Raw genomic sequence first — 19373 nt, forward strand, 5'->3', positions numbered from 1 at the left:
CTCGCTTCTGCGGGTCAGTCTCTAGGTGGGGATGCCCTCTAGATGGGGGTGAATGGGGAAAAGAAAATTTTTGTGGGTAAGGGATGGAGGTTAGTTTGTATTTCTTTTTCTCCAAGATGGGTAAAATTTAGAGGAAGGGGTGAAAACAAAAATTGCAGGTAAGAGGGGATGGGGATCTTGGAGGCTTCCTAATCAGGGAGGGATGGAACACACACTCAGCTAGCTGAGAGGCTACTTGTTTAATTTTACTTTACAGAACTGCGCTTTCCACACCTAGGCGGGGAACACGTATTCAAATTTGGCTCCTCTTCGTACACACATACTTGCCACATGTATCCATCTTCTGTCAAATGCCGCGCGATGCAGCCTTCTTCTATCACATCTGATCTTCACCCGTAGTTGGTGTTTAAAAAAAGCGATCAGATCTTGATCAAAAAAAGATAACACCCCCCGGCAACCTTGCCACGGATAGAGGGTCTACATTACATAGTTCCTCAGGGACAAGGACCTTTAGTCTGGTTGGTCTGCAGGAGGCAGAGGAGTCTCTCCCCTCCCTCGGTTCATTCTTTTCCTTTTCTTTTTGGGGTAGTGGCTCAGTTTGCCTTGGTGTGGGGACGGGTGTTTGTGTGGTGCCTGGTGTTGGTGTTGGTGTTGGTGTGGTGTCTGGTGTTGGTGCGGTGTCTGGTGTTGGTGTTGGTGCGGTGTCTGGTGTTGGTGTGGTGTCTGGTGTTGGTGCGGTGTCTGGTGTTCGTGCGGTGTCTAGTGTTGGTGCAGTGTGTGGTTTGGGGGTGGAAGTGGATTTTGTTGTTAGGGGTGGTGTATGTTCACAGGGAGTGGGGGGCCACCTTTTCTTCCTCTTTTCTTCTTTTGTTTTTCTTTTTCATTATTTCGAATGAACCGGGGAGAGGTGAGTTTGAGTTCCTCTCCCTCTCACTTGCGGATTCATCCTCAGAGGAGCAGTCTTTTCTCCGCTTGATCCCCGTCTCGATTGGTGTGGGGACCGTTGGTTGTGTCTGCTCCTCTATTTGCTGCTGCAGCTGTTTTTGTTGTTGCTGCTCTCGCTGGTGTCGTTGCTGCTGCTGCTTCTGCTGCACTTGCTGATTTTGCTGCTGCAGTAGTTGTTGCTGCAGTTGTTTCCGCGGCATTGGCTGTGGTGGCTGTTGTTGTTGCTGCATTTGCAGAGGCTGCTGCCTCGATTTTTGGGCTGGTGGTGGGACGGTGGCAGAAGGGATTATGTGTTTCCGCTTTTGTCTCACTACCGTGCTCCATTCTTCCTCCTTGGCCTCCTGGGTGGTTTGGGTTTTCCTTGGAGCTGGGGTTGGTGCTGCACTTGCAGGGGTTGTTGCCGCCTGTTTTGGTGCGGGCGTTGTCTCAGGGGTTGTGACCGCCTTTTGGGTTGTTTGATTAGGGGTTACCCTTTGGGGGCAACTCCTAGCCATGTGACCCTGCTTTTGGCAGAACCAACAGTGTGGACGACGACCCTCCACCACTACCGTTATGCTGGCATCTTTGTATGTCAGCAGCGGTGGTATTGCTCGAACACCCTCCCTCTTCAGCCTCATTGCTATTGTGTAGCAGCCCAGGTGAGTCCCAGTTTTTGACCGTACTGGGGTTACCTGTTCCACCTCACCGTACTGGCTGAAGAGGCATCCTAATACTTCCGCAGGTATTTGGGTTGGCACATTAAATACCTGCATCCGAGTCCTTCTCTTGCCCTGGTATTCAGGTATTAGTTGGACTCTCCCATGCTTTATTTCTTGGAGGGAGAGTCTCTCCGCATCGTCCTTGGTGGGTAGGAGGATGTCCCACACAGCGAAACTCTTCTGGTACAGGTATAGTACTGGGATGTTAAGTTTGTGGAGGAGCCCCGCCATGTCTTCCTTCTTCATCCCTAGGAGGCGGTTTTCCGGTATATCGGAAATGGCAAAGGACAGGACTCTGCCCTCAATCGCCTCCCAGGCACCTGGTATGGGTTTTATATCTGCCCCCTCTATGTATTGTCTGTACTTTGTCAGGTACAGGTCTCTATACTCTTGAGGGACAGTTGTTTTTCTACGGTCTTCCCCCACGCAGACCCTCTTGTTGGTGCTGGTATGGGGTCTTTAGTGGGGTTAGACCATTTTTGGTCTTTTATGGAGGTCGCCCCTGCCTGTTTATTGGCGACGCTTCCTGCCTCCTCAGATGTCTTGGTCAGTCCTTTTGTGGGAGTCACATTTTTGGGCGGCGGCTCCCTTTTTAGTGTCTTTTTCGGGAGCAGCTTCCCGTTTTGGGGAGTCGGCCTCTTGGGGAGCATGATCTTTTTTTTTACTTTGAGGCCATCTGCCCCTTCCTCGTTTGTGAGGTCCAGGCGGTATGCCCCCTCATTTTCTTTATCTGCTCCCCTTTTGGGAGAGCAGCCCTCCTGGGGAGCGCTGTCCCCTTTATTGTCCTTTTGGTCTGGCACCTCCTCCTTTTTGTGGTTGGAGTGAGATGCTACGACCGATTTTAGTTTTGCTCCCCTATGGGGGAGTCGCCCTAGCGGGGAGCTGTTGTAAAATTTTCCCCCTTCTGGGGAGCGTCCAATGGTGTCATACCCGGGCGGTACGCCCCATCAGCAGTTGTTTTTTCTCCTCTTGGGGATTCGTCCTCTTGGGGAGCAGTAGCCCCCTGGCTGGGGGTATCCATATTGGTGGGCCCCTGGCTGAGAGTATCCATATTGGTGGCCCCCGGGCTGGGGGTGTCCGTTTTGGGTCCCTCTTTTAAAAAATTCACTGAAAAAAGTGAGGTGGAATCAGCGTCCAAAGTGGGGAGCCGACTTTGGCGCCAAAAAGAGGTGGCGCCAAAAGGCGGCAAGAGGTGAGATAGAACTGAGAGAGGGAGTGGAAAGTTAGTGGAGGGAAGAGAGAAGGTGTTTCCGACCCTCCATCGCGGGAAGGTCGTAAATTATCAGCTCGGATCCCCCCCCCCGTGGGGGAGGGCAGAGAAAGACAGACAAAGTGGGGGTGCGGACAGAACGCGACCCAAAAAGCTTGTCAGGTGTTCCGGGCACGAGAATGTGTCGCCAGAACAGCACTGCCTCGCACGATGTAGGTATCAGAACAGATATTACACTTTGATCTTGTCCCGAAGGCCAAGCTCATTTGATACTACACTTTGATCTGGGCCAAAAGGCCAAGAAAATCTCAAAAAGCTAAGAACAGCATCTATTAACAACAGACCTTTGATCTTAACTAAAAAGGCCAAGCACAAAAGTGTTACAGACAGACAGACCGACCGACCGACTGAGTGACTTATAGAGTCACTTGCACGCGACTAATAATAGTTAAAATTTGTTAGAAATAAACATGATGCTTCGAATTTCAGATTATGGACAATTATCGACAAATAATTGCGTTTAAAAACTTTTTTCGCTAAAAAAAAAAAAAAAAGACCGCCACGCATAATGGTAAGAGTCGGGACACAAAAGCGTATCTTCATGGTATTTTTATTTTTTTTATTTATTTTATTTTATTTTTTCAAAAGTAGGAACCAAAACTAATAATTCGGGTGTACAATGAAGCGTTTTGAGAAAAGGAGCTTTTTCCCGAAATTAACAATAACGCTACATCATCCCACAGGGAAACTATTTGATGACACTAATTATAGCGCTACAGCTTTCGGAATCTGAAATAGCAACAATTAAAAAAAAAAAAAAAAGGGTTTAACACAGTGTAATTTAGCTTTAAGATGAACCAAAATTCATGATGGGGTCATTTGGTATCACTTGATTTTTCTGATCATTTCTATTCTAACGTTTGTTTGAAATTTGTATCTCCAGATGAATGCGAACGCTACAAGTTTATATACAATGAATATTCATATTTACTTACATGTCAGCATCGTTGGGCAATAGTGTAGTTGGGTTTGTCCTCATCAGGTTTTGTGGGCATTTCACAAAGATCCATCTTCATTAGAGCACTTTTCCAAAAAGAAACAAACATGTCTATTTTCATCCTACAAGAAATGTGTTAAAAAATAAACTTTAAATGAACGTAAAGATGAAAGTGTTGATTGAACAGCAGGAAATATATATATAGATAGATAGATAGATAAATAGATAGATAGATAGATAGATAGATAGATAGATAAAAGAATGGCATAAATAGATGGATAAATTGACAGACAGATGGATGAATGCATGCTTGAATAGAAAAATTATTAAATAGATAAATAGATGAATAGATAGATAGATTGATTAGTAGATAGATAGATAGATAGATAGATTGATAGATAGATAGATAGATTGATATATAGATAGATAGATTGATAGATAGATTGATAGATAGATAGATAGATTGATTGATTGATTGATTGATTGATTGATAGATAGATAGATAGATAGATTTATAGATAGATAGATTGATTGATTGATTGATTGATAGACAGATAGATAGATTGATTGATAGATAGATAGATTGATAGATAGATATATTGATATATAGATAGATATATTGATAGATAGATAGATTGATTGATTGATTGATTGATTGATAGATAGATAGATTGATAGATAGATAGATTTATAGATAGATAGATTGATTGATTGATTGATAGATAGACAGATAGATAGATTGATTGATAGATAGATAGATAGATAGATTGATAGATAGATAGATTGATATATAGATAGATATATTGATAGATAGATAGATAGATTGATTGATTGATTTATAGATAGATAGATTGATTGATTGATTAATTGATAGATAGACAGATAGATAGATTGATTGATAGATAGATAGATAGATTGATATATAGATAGATAGATTGATAGATAGATAGACTGATTGATTGATTGATTGATTGATTGATAGATAGATAGATAGATAGATTGATAGATAGATTGATTGATTGATTGATTGATTGATTGATAGATAGATAGATAGATAGATAGATAGATAGATAGATTGATTGATAGATAGATAGATAGATAGATTGATTGATAGATAGATTGAATGATTGAGTGATTGATTGATTGATTGATAGATAGATAGATAGATTGATTGATAGATAGATAGATAGATAGATAGACATATAGACAAACCGATGAATATACGACTACAAATCATAAACATCTATTAAACACACATGAATATAGACATATAGTTAGATACACAGGCGCGTAAACAGACCTTAAATCTACCATAGAAAAGAAGAGATGGGTATATCATTTATTCATTTCTTTTTCCGGACACACACACACACACACACACACACACTTATATATATAAACTAAAGATGGTCATCCCATAAGAAAACCGAAAAAAAACTAATAAGGAATTATTAAAATGGATGCTTAAAAGAATATGCAAATTAGCTAGATCTTTTGCAGATGAATGCAGTTCCACGATTCATATATAACAAAGTTGTATTTTCTTTTTAAATAAATAGAAAATAGGGTTTTTAATATAAATGTCAATACACAAAAAATTATAGGAGTGTAGATATGTATACATATATAAATGTGTATGTGTGTGTTATTTAATGTAAAATCTTTTAAAAGATATAACATATCATACCAATATTTCAGTATTTGCTTCAACAGTGCTCTATATATGAGTATAGCTAGGTAGTAGGTTATGAAAATATATGTATTTTGTTGCCATAGAGTACTATATATATATATATATATATATATATATATATATATATATATATATATATATATATATATATAAGGGGAGATAACTTTGTTGCCTACAAGAGAGAACTTCAATGTTTACTAGAGATTATCTTCGAGTGCCTAAGGTCTCTTTGTACAACTGTTTGTTCAGCGCAACTTGGCCTAACGATACGTTTCCCTACGAGTAAACCCTGACTAAATATTCAATATCAAATAGTATTCGAGACCCAAATAAGATCTTCTCAGTATGGCTTACCCACACTGGTTTATATTAATAACAGCACTAAGCTGGATACTGCAAAAAACTAAATGAATGCTTGTCCTGAAATTCAGTAAGACCAAGAAACTACCAGAGAGATATATTGAAACATCTTTAAATGGTCGATTTGGGAGAGGAAAATCATATTCTCAACTTTGATTTCTGAGAATTTCGACTGAAGTAAAAAAAAAATAAAAATACCTATATATATATATATATATATATATATATATATATATATATATATATATATACTAGCAAAAGTACCCGTCGTTGACTAGATTCAAAAACAGGCTACAGAAAATGGACTCTAATTTATGAAAGTATGATAGGTTATGAAAAGGAAGGGTTGTAAAGAGATAGCTTCGAATTTGGGGGTATCAAAACCAAAGCAAAATATGATGAAAGTAAAAATAAAATAGATAAACCCCATAATTTATTATACCATACCTGTTCACACTGAAACACTTATCGCAATATTCTGTATCTATATTAAAAAAAAAACCTTGTTAAACTTTGTGACATATTTCCATTCTACGGAGGTCAGGGACGAACGAACGCCCCATAATTTTATTATACCATATTTCTTCAAACAGAAACACAATTATCAAAGTATACTTACGCAAATAGATATGAAAAGTCTTTATTAAAGTTTGTGCCTATTTCCATTCTATGGAGGCCAGGCAAGAACACAGACCCCACAATTTCGTACCCCCACATGGGGAGCGGTATATATATTATTTTTAAAATGTACTTATCCACTGACACGTGTTTCGTCGTCTACGACTCATCAGAGTAGCTGAATACAGCGAGATTCGAAATCGGGACCCCACAGTAATGAGCCGAATCCTCTCACCTCTGACCCATCTCGCCAACTGTCTGGATATATCGCGATTTACTTAAATGTTTGTTTTGGTTTTAGCGATATGTCTTGAATGAATTCAATTATTTACGAAAGCGCATTTTTACCTAAATGCGAGCTGAGAATAATTTCCCCTTTAACCAATTTGGTACCTCCACATGGGGAGCGGTATATATATTAGTTTTAAAATGTAATTATCTACTGACACATGTTTCGTCGTCTACGACTCATCAGAGTGGCTGAATATAGCGAGATTCGAAATCGGGACCCCACGGTATATATATATATATATATATATATATATATATATATATATATATATATATATATATACTAGCAGGGATACTCGACGTTGCCCGGGATTGAATGATGATCAATCAACGAATATTTCACACTCCTATATTTTTATTCTCACCGAAATCCGTGAAATCGCCCAAGAGGAAGCTTCACATGCCTCAATGCCGTAACTTAGTCCAAAATAGATGTTATTCTACATTACAATCTGGAGAATCTGCTGTTTATTTTATAAAATTATTTTGTATGAACTTCTTTCCAGTTACCGAAAAAAAAGCATTAAGAAATTTGCGTGCAAAAAACACAATTGAAAAAAAACACGTTAATTTTCAAGTCTCCTTAAATTCTTTGCAGTTAATGAAAGAAAAAGTAAAAACTTTATGTGCGGATTTTTAACGTAAAGATTACATCATGGAAAAAAAAAACACACGCTTTCTACTTAACCACAGTAGAATTTTCACAACCCGTTTTTCTACTTAGAAAATGGCTTCACCGATGATATATAAATAAAAAAAAACGGTTTCAATTATCGGTAATTATCGGTAATTATCGGAGGTATTTTGAGACAAAACCTTAAAAATACACTAACGTTCTGTAGATTTTAAAGAAAATATGTTCAGCCGTTTCGTAGTCTATGAGGAACAACGCACACACATACAAAGTTGCATCTATATAATTGTATATATATATATATATATATATATATATATATATATATAGTGAACAAGACAAGTTCAAATATTGGTCAAATGAAAGATGTTTTAATGTAGCCAATGCTTAGTGTAGCGCTTTCTTAGAAAATGTTATATAAACATAAAAATAACGAATGGAAATTAATTCTCGTTTATGCGCTTAGCACATGCCGTCGTACTAACATACAACACTTTTTTTCCTTCATCATACAAAAAACAGATTTGTTATTACATAACATAGTAGCGATGACCTACTGAATGAAGGAGATGAAATAGTTATCAACTGTCGAACAGATGCATAGTCAGTGAACACCCTAAAGTTATCCATGGACGACTTCATAATCCTCCTCTGATATTTATTACCCTAACATTTTAGCGGCTGCTTCCGTCCTATAAACTAGATTGCATCATTATAATATTTTTTTAGAGAATTTTCGATATATCTTAATTCATTGGCTAGATATTGTCGACCACAACTTCTTAATGAAGAAACCGACTATCACACCTGTTTTATTTTATTATTAAAACTTATGCATTCATTTTTGTGTGTAGTTTTTCGAATATTTTATTGTTGGGTTTTTATAAGGTTGTTCAGATATGGCATTTAGTTATTTTTCTCTATTTCATAAAGAAATTTTATGGTGGATTATGTTGTGTCTAATTTTATGGTGGATTATGTTGTGTCTAATTTTATGGTGGATTATGTTGTGTCTAATTTTATGGTGGATTATGTTGTGTCTAATTTTATGGTGGATTATGTTGTGTCTAATTTGTTTGTTAATATTTACTACTTTGGACTTGTGGGCCGGCACCGTGTCTTGCTGCCACACCCAGGGTCTGCCAGTACCACCTGATTGCACCAGGGGATCATCACACTCTACAGCACATCCAGGTACACTTTGGTGTTGACCTTGAAGCCGATTTCAAAGATGGCAGGTAGTATGATGTGGCCGTCACTTGAAAACACAACAAGGTAATAACAATGGCCGAAAACTGGGTTTTCATCACCTTGGGTGCATCCATGTTATTCATGGCAATCCAGCGATGCATTTTGAAGGTGCCGGTAAGGGTTCTGTTGTCATAACTTGGATTGGTAGAGAGCATGAGTTATACAGCGGTGTATCTTCGATCTCGCTCGTTGAACATTGTGACATTTTCAGACAGATTAAAAAGGCTCCTTCCAATTTTGCGATTTGTACACAACTGGCCAACTGGTAGATAGTCTGAAACAAAATAGAAAATCGGTTTCTATCAAAAGGAAATGAGATCATGTCCTCTTTTCTAGGGTGACAATTTTATCGTGCAAACCTATATAGAGACAAGAAGAGGGATAGAATTTTAATATAAAAATCTTACCGATACTTAATTTTCAATTGTGCTTTTTTTTTTAAAGATTCTGCTAACTTTTTAGTATATAAATATACTCGCAGGCCGCCAGGTGTTGCCCGGTTGTAAAATACGATTAAATAAGATATTTTAATTTATGCAGATATCATATTTATTATTATTTATTAATATACAGCCAACTTTCTTTGGGTTATTATACTGTATCCAATATATTGTAGTTACTTTAAAAGTAAAACAAAAATGACCTCGATGCCATCAGCTTGAATCGAAACCAAAACAGTTAGCACTGCAACATCATTTTCTACTGAGATGAGACTGCATGCATGTCAAAACTTTACAAATTGACTAACTTAACGTATAAATGTATATTTGCGCATGCGTAAATTTACCCATTAATATGACTTACCCCTGCCAAGTTCACAACGTTTTTATTGTTGGCACTTAGCAGCTATTTTATCGGTTAAAAAAAAATGAAATTGTTCCACAGGTCCAAATCCCCTATATATCAAGTTTTAAGTTTGCAGACCAAAAATTAATATAGTAGTTTGCTAGAGATAGTTGCGCACACACAGAGACAAGGTTACTTATATATATATATATATATATATATATATATATATATATATATATATATATATATATATATTACAGTTTTATCTACTTAGTTACATATGTTTCGGTTACCGAATCGTATCAACGACCCAGTAACTTCGTCAGACTTTAACATAAATGGTTATTATGATTGGAAAAACGATATCAGAAGAAGCAAGAAAAAAGTGGGGCGTTTCAATTCTGATTTGATAACATTTAAGTTTTAAAATTTAATAATTAAATAAACATTGAAAAGGGGTGAGGTGGAGTTTAAAATATTCAACCAGGCACGGATAAGAGTAGAGGGAGGGATAGAGAGAGAGAGAGAGAGAGAGAGAGAGAGAGAGAGAGAGAGAGAGAGATATGAAGAAGGTGGAAAAGAAAGGAAGGGTGTAAAATGCGTAAGACTTTGAAGGCGGGGGTAGGGGAGAGACAAAGAGAGATAAGGACTAAAGGGAAAAAGGGAAATACAAGCAGTCACAGAGGTGGTGCTCACTAGCGGACTGTCGGACTGTTATATGGAGCTTGACATGATAAAGATTTATGCGGATTGGCGGAGGGGCGTTGTTCTCTCAAATTAAGCTTAGTTACATCCAACTTAAGTACATTTACCTATTTAAATGCATTGGCTATGAAAGGTCTCTAAGAAATTAAGTTAATTAAGAATTGCCAGGCATGGATTGAATAAATATCATAAAAATATGCATGTAGGATAATAATAATAATAATACTAATACTACTACTACTACTAATAATAATAATAATAATAATAATGAGAGTAAAGGATATTGAATAATATTCGCTAAGTAATTGTGTAAATACAGAGGGTATAAGATTAAATAAAAAATAAGCAGCTTGGAATTAGTAAAAAATAAGTGAGTAAAGCGCATTTTTTTATATTTTCATGGCAGTCACCACTTATCAAGGCCCGGAAGCCACTCGGGGATAAGGGTTATTGCGTGTACAGTAATCAATGGGATAGTATCATAGTAATCATTAGTATTGGAAATTTGATAAAGTGTCTTACTTAAGGGGGCGCTTCATCAGGAATTTGTTTATGTTGGACTTGAAGACATCCAAGTTGTAGTCAGGTGGGAAACAGGCAAACGGAAGAGAGTTCTACAGGCGTGCGCTTCTAAGAAACAAACTTTGTTCATGGAATCTACGTTTTTATTTAGGCACAGATAAAGAGTGGGGAAAATTATTGAAAGTGATTTCAGCCAGATCGGTGTTTATCAGGAAATACTGGCGAGGGGGGACCAGAGATTGGAGCTCAGACAAGCACTTGCTATGGAAATAATAATAATAGTATTCTTAGAACACATGTACAAGTTACTTATTTGATCGCCAAATCTATGTGTATGCGTATGCATCTACGTGTATGTATCTCTGTATGTTTATGTATGTATATGCATATACGTGGGTATAAATGCATATGTGTGTATATGTATATGTGTATATATGTAATTATATGTATATGTATGAGTGTATATATGCATGGGTCATGTATATGTACGTATGTGTGTCCCTATGTAGGTGTCTATATATGTGTGTAAATACTAGTATATGCATGTATGTGTACATGCTTGTGTGTATTTATGTATGTATATGCATGTATATATATATGTATGCGTATATGTATGTACGTGTATATATATATATATATATCCATATATGTATATGTATCTGACACTTTTCGAACGCGCCTCTGTCATATCAAAGAACCTACCGTTGATTTTTTATGCCATATTGATTGTGCGTTAATAATAGTTTGAATTTAAATTTTAAATGGAGAAGTCAAGTATCATACTTCAATTGTGCTTTGAATAGAAACATTCTTTTGAAACATGTCCCTTTCATACTATTTAACTTTCTGTTGATTTTTATGTCGGTCCCTTTTACTTGTGCGGTAATAAAACTTCTCAAATGCACTCGTGATGTTAGGTTGTATAAGGTGTTAACTTTGATCAAAATTTTATTAGATTCTTTCGAGTATCGATAATCGATACTTATAAAAAAAACATGCCGATACAAAACTTACCTAAGAACACTGCCACATGCATAAATACATTTGTGGGAAATTTCTTAATAATTGGTACAGCCGTTTAAGAGTGCATAGAGAACGAACTCTATCACACTCAATCACACACACACACACGAAGTTCCTTTTATATATATAAATATATATATATATATATATATATATACATATATATACTTGTACTTTTTTGTAGAAAAAGAAATCCCATACAGTGCTCTATTATTAGGGAAAAAACCTTTCTCGAAATAAGAGCAATATATTTTTTTGTATAATATATACAGGAATTTTTATCGGTAGTCGGTACCGATGGTTTCGGACATTAAGAGCAGTCCTCAACTACCGGGCTTGAAACCGTCGGTACCGAATACTGATGTAAATTCCTGTATATATTATACAAATATATATATATATATATATATATATATATATATATATATATATATATATATATATATATATATACTTCCCCTCAATCAGCTAGCATGCTTTGAATCGATCTGTTACGTTCACCATTGGAAAAGGAAACTTTTTTCCGAAATTAATAATGGATATTGTCGCAGACATAACAAGTAAGACATTTTACCTAATACAACTGAATAAATATGCGTATATATAAACAGATGTGTATGTACTTATTGATTTGTAAATCGCCACTTGTTCTCGTATACTTTTACCAACAACGACTATATTTCATTCCTCGCATTGTGACAGCCTTCTAAATCCTTACTACATATATATATATATATATATATATATATATATATATATATATATATATATATATATGTTGTTTGTTTTTGTTTTTGCGATACGTTTTGAATGAATTCAATTATTTACGAAAGTGCATTTTTTACCTAAATGCGAGTTGGGAATAATTTTCCCTTTAACTAATTTGGTACCCCCACATTGGGAGCGGCATATATATTATTATTAAAATATAATTATCCACTGATACGTGTTTCCTGATCTACGACTCATAAGAGTGGGGTCCCGATTTCGAATCTCGCTAGATCCAGCCACTCTGATTAGTCGTAGACGACGAAACACGTGTCAGTGGATAATTATATTTTAAAATAATATATATATATATATATATATATATATATATATATATATATATTATGTGTATAATTTAAAGAAAAGCATGAATTTTACATTTGAATAGACTCATTCTCTTAGGCGTCCTTTCTGTATATCACAATAGTGTGTTTAGTCACTTCACGTATTTGGGAAACGCATGACGCGAAAAAAAATGCTTGGAAATTCAGAAGATTTGAAAATTCATATCCTTCCGAACTGGCAGGATTTCCTGCGAAACATCAGTTAAAATCACTTTCTTTTTAGCGATATCCAAACTCTTCTTTGTATAATATATTTCTCTATGCTTCTTTCTTCATCTTCATTTGTCCCTCTCTCTCTCTCTCTCTCTCTCTCTCTCTCGTTCTAACACTCACTCTCTCTCTCTTCATCGCTCTCACTCCCATAGTCTCACTCATACACGCGATATGACTAAATTGGCCCTTACTACACATTTTCTGACTCGACTGCTTTAATCTTAACAGTTTGTTAACCATTTTCAATGCCTATGGCTTTAGTTTTCTAATTAACTAGCGGGGTTACCCGGCGTTGCCCGGGTGTTTAGAGGTGTATGTTGAGTACAAAAAAAAGTGTTAGTAGGCAGGGAGTCTCGAACTCAGAACGCGCATTGACCGGATGTTTGGGGGGAAAAAACGTGTTAGTAGGCAGGCAGGTTCGAATCCGTGACGCAAAGGTTGAAAAAGAAAGTGAAAGAAAACGCGAACTTTTACAGATACGCTACGAAGTCACAGGAAGTGAAAAGAGTTCAAATTTAACGATGTCAATCAAAATGGTGACTTGTTAAGTGAATGCAGAAATGAACGTTGGCTGAAGGCCAGTCCAACTTACTCATGACACACAGGAAACTTATTGGCCTGTACTGAGAGGGAGATGACCGATCACCTGAATTCTTAAATACAGGGCAAACTTTCCAGGGTGAGGGGAAGCAATTCTCCTTTAGAAAACATTTAAAGAGTTTTGTAAGTGTGGGCACTAGTCCTGGTTGAAGTTTTTTGAGTACTATAATTGGAATACCGTCAGGACCGGTTGCTTTACTGGAATCAAAGTTTTTGATAAGCTTGACAACATCACGTGCAGATATTTGTATATCACAAAGCGTTTTTTTCTGGTACAGGAGGAACTATTGGGGGTTTGAGGCCTTAGTCGCAAAGGTTAGAATTACCTGCAAATTTCTGGGCAAATAGTTTTGCTTTGTCTGATGCTGACGAGATCACCTCAGGTCCATTGATGATAGTTGGGATAGAGCACATGTTTCTGTTCAGGATTCTGTTTGCTACTTGCCAAAACTGGTGGGAACCTAGCCGATGCTCAGCTACTTTGGACTTGACGGATTGAACATACACTCTCTTGCGTTCTTTATTACTTTTTTTTAAATGGTTGTTGGCAGGTCTGAAAGCAGATTAAGTCTCAGTACAACAATGGAAAAAGTGATTTCTATGCGCAATGGCAGCAGCACATTCTCGAGAGAACCACAGCTGGCTGTTAGGTTTTTGCTGGGACTTTTTCGAGAGTATGAAACTGTCTATACTTACAATTAAACATTCCGTGAGGTCTGATACTATAGAGGACACATCCTTTTTAAACATGGAACGCAGAGGTAGATCTGATATAAATGTACGGAAGCTATCCCAGTCTGCCATAGAGTATCGATATACCGTACGATGGAGAGGTACGTCTGAAGACTTATTACATTTCATTTTTATCTTAATTATACAACAGAGTGGTCGGAAGATCTAAGTGTATACAGAACGGAAACTGAATATAGTTCATGGCAAGTTGTGAGAAAAAGGTCTAGGAGACTTGCATACTGGCCGTCAGAGTCGGGCACACGGATGGGTTCATGAACAATCTGAGTGAGGTCATAAGCAATGGAGAAATCGTGACATCATCGGTTTTGTTTGAGTGGGTTAACAATTCCACATTGCCCTTTGGCTGAATACACTTTATGTAGCATTTCAAATGTTTAGACCTAAAATTTGCTGAGTAATTTGGTAGAGAGCGCAGAGGTCAAATGTTTTTTTTTTAAACTTCGACCTCAATTGTGACCTCTTAACATTTATTGTTTTAGGTTCAACTCAAATTAAAAAGTTTGATCTATTTCTAAGTAACCTACATCTAAATTTTCAAGTGTTTAGATTCAAAATTCGCGAAGGAGTTTGGTAGAGTTTTTAAAGGTTAAATCGTTAAAGTTTGACCCCTAGACGGTCAAATTTCTGTCCGAAAACCATTTTAAAAGATTTCTCCAAATCTAATAAGCCATTATATCAAATGTGGACTGAAAATTGTACTTTAGTAAGAAAATATACACACAGAGACACACATACAGACAATTTCACTATTTTATATATATATATATATATATATATATATACTAGCAGTTCAGCCCAGCTTTGCTCGGGCCCTATGTATTGTTCATAACTTTATGTGCATATGTATATATGCATATATATTAAAAAGTTTGACTCATGTCTAGGTAACATACATCTAAAACTTAAAGAGTTTGATAGAGTTTATAAAGGTCAACTCTTTCAACTTGACCTCTTGAAAGTCAAATTTTCGCCCCAAAACTGATTAAAAACATTGCTACATGTCTGAATACCCTTTATGTAAAAATTCAAATGTTTAGACCTGAAATTTGCTGAAGAATTTGCTAGAGATCGCAAAGGTAATATTTTTTGAAGTTTGACCCATTGGCAGTAAAATTTTCGGCCAAAAACAGATTTAAAAGCTTGCCCTATGTCTGAATAGAATTTATGTAAAAGTTCAAATGTTTAGACTAAATATTGGCTGAGTAATTTGGTAGAAAGTGCAGAGTTCACTTTTTTAAACTTTGACCCCAATTTTTAACCCCTAAAATTTATTATTTTAGGCTCAAATATGAGTTTAAAAGTTTGATCAATGTCCATGTAACCACCATCTATAATTTTAAGTGTTTAGACCTAAAACTGGCAGATGAGTTTGGTAGATTTTTAAAGGTCAAATTGTTGGACTTTAACTCCTTGACAGCTTTATTTCTGGCTGGACAGGTTTTAAATGTTTTCTCAAATCTCAATATTCGTTCTGTCAAATCTCGAGTTTGTAAACTGAAAATTGACACAGTAATTTGGTTTAATATATATATATATATATATATATATATACACACACACAGAAAACTACACAGACAATTTCACTTTTATAGATATATTAGCAATTCAGCTCGTCTACACTCGGGCCGTATGTACTGTTCATAACTTTATGTGCATATGTATATATATATTAAAAATTTTGACTCATGTCCAGACAACTTACATCTAAAATTTCATGCGTTTAGATCCAAAATTGGCGGAGGAGTTTGGTAGAGTCTGCAAAGATCAATTCTTTCAACTTTGACCTCTTGGCAGCAAAAATTTTTGCGCCAAAACTAATTAAAAACTTGCTGCATGCCTGAATACTACTTATGTAAAATTTGAAATGTTTAAACTCGGATTCCATGAACAATGCTTCTTTCTTGGAGCTGCACGCCTGTGGAACTCTGTTCCGTCTGCCTGCTTCCCATCGGACTACAACTTGGATGTCTTCAGGTCCGACGTTGTCGGATTCCTAGTGAACTTCATCAAATCTCCACACTAACGTAATGTACTTTCCGGGCCTTGATAAGTGGTGATCACTGTGTAAAAAAAAATAAAAATAAAAATAAAAAAATAAAAAACTCAAAATTGGCTGAATAGTTTGCTAGAGAAAGCAAAAATAAAATCTTTGGAACTTTGACCCCTTGGCAGCAAACTTTTCGGCCAAAAATAGATAAAAAAACTTGCTCTATGTCTGAATACACTTTATCTAAAATTTAAAATGTTTAGACCAATAATTGGCTGGGTAATTTGGGAGAGATCGTATGGTTCATTTCTTTTTCAACTTTGACCCCAATTTTGACCTCTTAACATTAATTTTTAACGAAGGCTCAAAGCAAATAAAAAGTTTGATCCATGTCCAATAATCGCCAACTAAAGTTCCAAGTTGACAGCTAAATTTTGGGCCAAAAACCGATTAAAAGATTTTCCCAAATCTCAATACCCTTTATGTCAAACTTCGAGTCTGTAGACTGAAACTACTGAGTAGTTTGGTAGGGAAATGTACACACACACACACACACACACACACACACACAAACACACACACACAGACTGGCAATTTCACTTGTATAGATATATAGACTAGCGGTTCAGCCCGTCTTTTCTCGGGCATTATATAGTGTTTATGATTCTGTGTGCATATGCATGTATATATTAAAAAAATGTTTGACTCATGTCCAGATAACCTACATCTAAAATTTCAAGTGTTTGGACCCAAAATTTGCTCAATAGTTTGCTAGAGACAGCAAAGGTAAAATCTTTTGAACTTTGACAACTTGGTAGCCAAAATTTCGGCCAAAAACCGATTAAAAAGTTTGCCCTTCTTATATAAAATTTCAGATGTGTAGATCAAAAATTGGTTGAAAGGTCAATTTTTTTAACGTTGACCTCAATTTTGACCTCTTAACATTTGTCGTTTTGGGCTCAAACTTAAGTTTAAAAGTGTGATCCATGTCCAAGGAACCTACGTCTAAAATTGAGTTTGGTAGAAATTTCAAAGGTCAAATCATTGAACTTTGACCCCTAGACAGCCAAATTTCTGGCCGGAAACCGAAAAAATTAAAAAGATTTTCCCAAATCTCAATACCCATTATGTCAAATCTCAAGTCTGTAGACTGAAAATTAACAGAGTATTTTGGTAGGGAAATGTACACATGCAGACAAACACACAGACACTTTGACTTTTATATATATATACTAGCAGTTCAGTTCAGCTTTGCTCGGGCCCTATGTACGGTTCTACCTTTATGTACATACACACACATATATATAGACATATCTATATCGAGGATTAGGAATGGGTATGTTTGATCTGGCAGAACGGTGGTTCATAAAAATTGTGGGGTCTGCGTTCGCGCCTGTACTACATGGAAATATTGCACACACTTTAACAAATACTTTTCATATCTATTTGCGTAAGTATACGATGATAATTATTTTTCAGTTTGAAGAAATATGGTATAATAAAATTATTGGGTGTTCGTTCGCGCCTGACCTCCATAGAATATAAATATGTCACAAAGTTTAACAAGGTGCTTAAAAAGGGGTGAGGGTCCACAATAAAACCTTAACTTTAATTTTGATTCACGTTAGCTTTTATTTATTTTTTTGAGTTGTCACTTCATAAATTCACGTTCTTACTAAAGTGAAAGCCAAAAAAGAAAAAAGTCGCAACTTTTTCATAACTCTGGGTTTTTCTCCTTCTCCACTTGCACGTGGCAGTCTTTCGAAAATAGATAAATTGATAAATAATAAAAAATAAGAATGTTACTTGTAATCGTGTCAAAAGAAGGAAAAAATCCTGCTCACGTGATTACGTGCCTTTTTAAAAACATTTACATAACCTTTTTATTTTTATTTATACATCTGCTAAAGCTTTTTTGTCAGTGTACTAGAAAGAATTCAGTTGATTACAACTCTTTCTGCGTGTTCTTTACATTACAATAGTACAACCCTGAATCCGGCGGTGCAATACTACACCGTTCAATACTGTAAAACTGAAACAAAGCTGTTCTGCTTGAAGAGGGCACCATTTTCTTCTTATTCATATTTATATCGATTCTTTGCTTTAAAAAAACTAAAGTAATTACGTGTTTAATTTTTTAATATCCCATTTTGCTGTTTCGGATTATTTTACTAAAGTAAGTAAAGCTTCATCATTTTTCCAAACTGTTTTTGTTTCTTTGTTTTTCGATATTTCGTTTATATTATTTAGTAAGAGTGTTTATCAGAAAAGCCAACAAACGACTACCCGAAAAAATAAATATACAAGAAATAAATGTTACCATAGTCAATAAAAGTTCATTTCATGTTTCTTTGTTTTGAAATAGGTTTTAATGCTCTTTACTTGAAATAATTTCAGTGAACCGAAATTAAAAGTAAATTTGAGGTCATAACTACTTAAATGAATTTTTATATAAGCTACATATGCCATAATCGAATATTCCTCAAGCACAAAATAACGGAAAACATTAAAATATGTTTATAAATATTCCTTACGTTGACGGAACTTTCTTAAATTGTTAACACAGAATGCTCAGGTGCCCCTCCTTCAAATTGAAAACGGGGCTCTCCATTTCAAAGTCGCTGCCATTTTTATATTTTTTAAACCGGTTCGTGAATTAAAAACAATTTTTTTTTAATTTTTTTTTTTTTTTACAAACTACTTAAAAATACAAACCAATGAACTTTTCTACCATAAAAGTAACTTTTATTGACTATGGTAACATTTATTTCTTGTATATTTTTATTATTATATATATAACATTTTCTCTTTGTAATGAAACATCATTTTGTTGGTCACTCTTGGCTACGAATGGAAACAAAGTTGATATAAAATATATTTTCGCGTAAATTATTTTTACTTTTATCATATTTTGTTTAGGATAAAATTTTTGAGTATCAAAACCTATCTCTTTACAACCGCCTCCTTTTCAT

The 19373-nt window shown here is 35.6% G+C and overlaps 1 protein-coding gene across 10 annotated transcripts in view; it reads right to left on the reverse strand.

The window, feature by feature from the left end:
- The window catches only part of LOC145278064 (uncharacterized), a 765737-nt gene that overhangs the window by 244268 nt on the left and 502096 nt on the right, over nucleotides 1–19373 (reverse strand). The window contains exon 5 of one of the 10 annotated variants that reach the window (XR_013868302.1): nucleotides 3849–3972. The exons of the other annotated variants lie outside the window; for them this stretch is intronic. The gene's annotated coding sequence lies outside the window, so the exon portion shown is untranslated. The remainder of the gene's footprint in view (nucleotides 1–3848; nucleotides 3973–19373) is intronic. 10 annotated transcript variants of the gene reach the window in all.

This window comes from Euprymna scolopes, chromosome 6, assembly GCF_053919585.1.
Source record: "Euprymna scolopes isolate OS-2025 chromosome 6, ASM5391958v1, whole genome shotgun sequence".
Taxonomy (NCBI): domain Eukaryota; kingdom Metazoa; phylum Mollusca; class Cephalopoda; order Sepiida; family Sepiolidae; genus Euprymna; species Euprymna scolopes.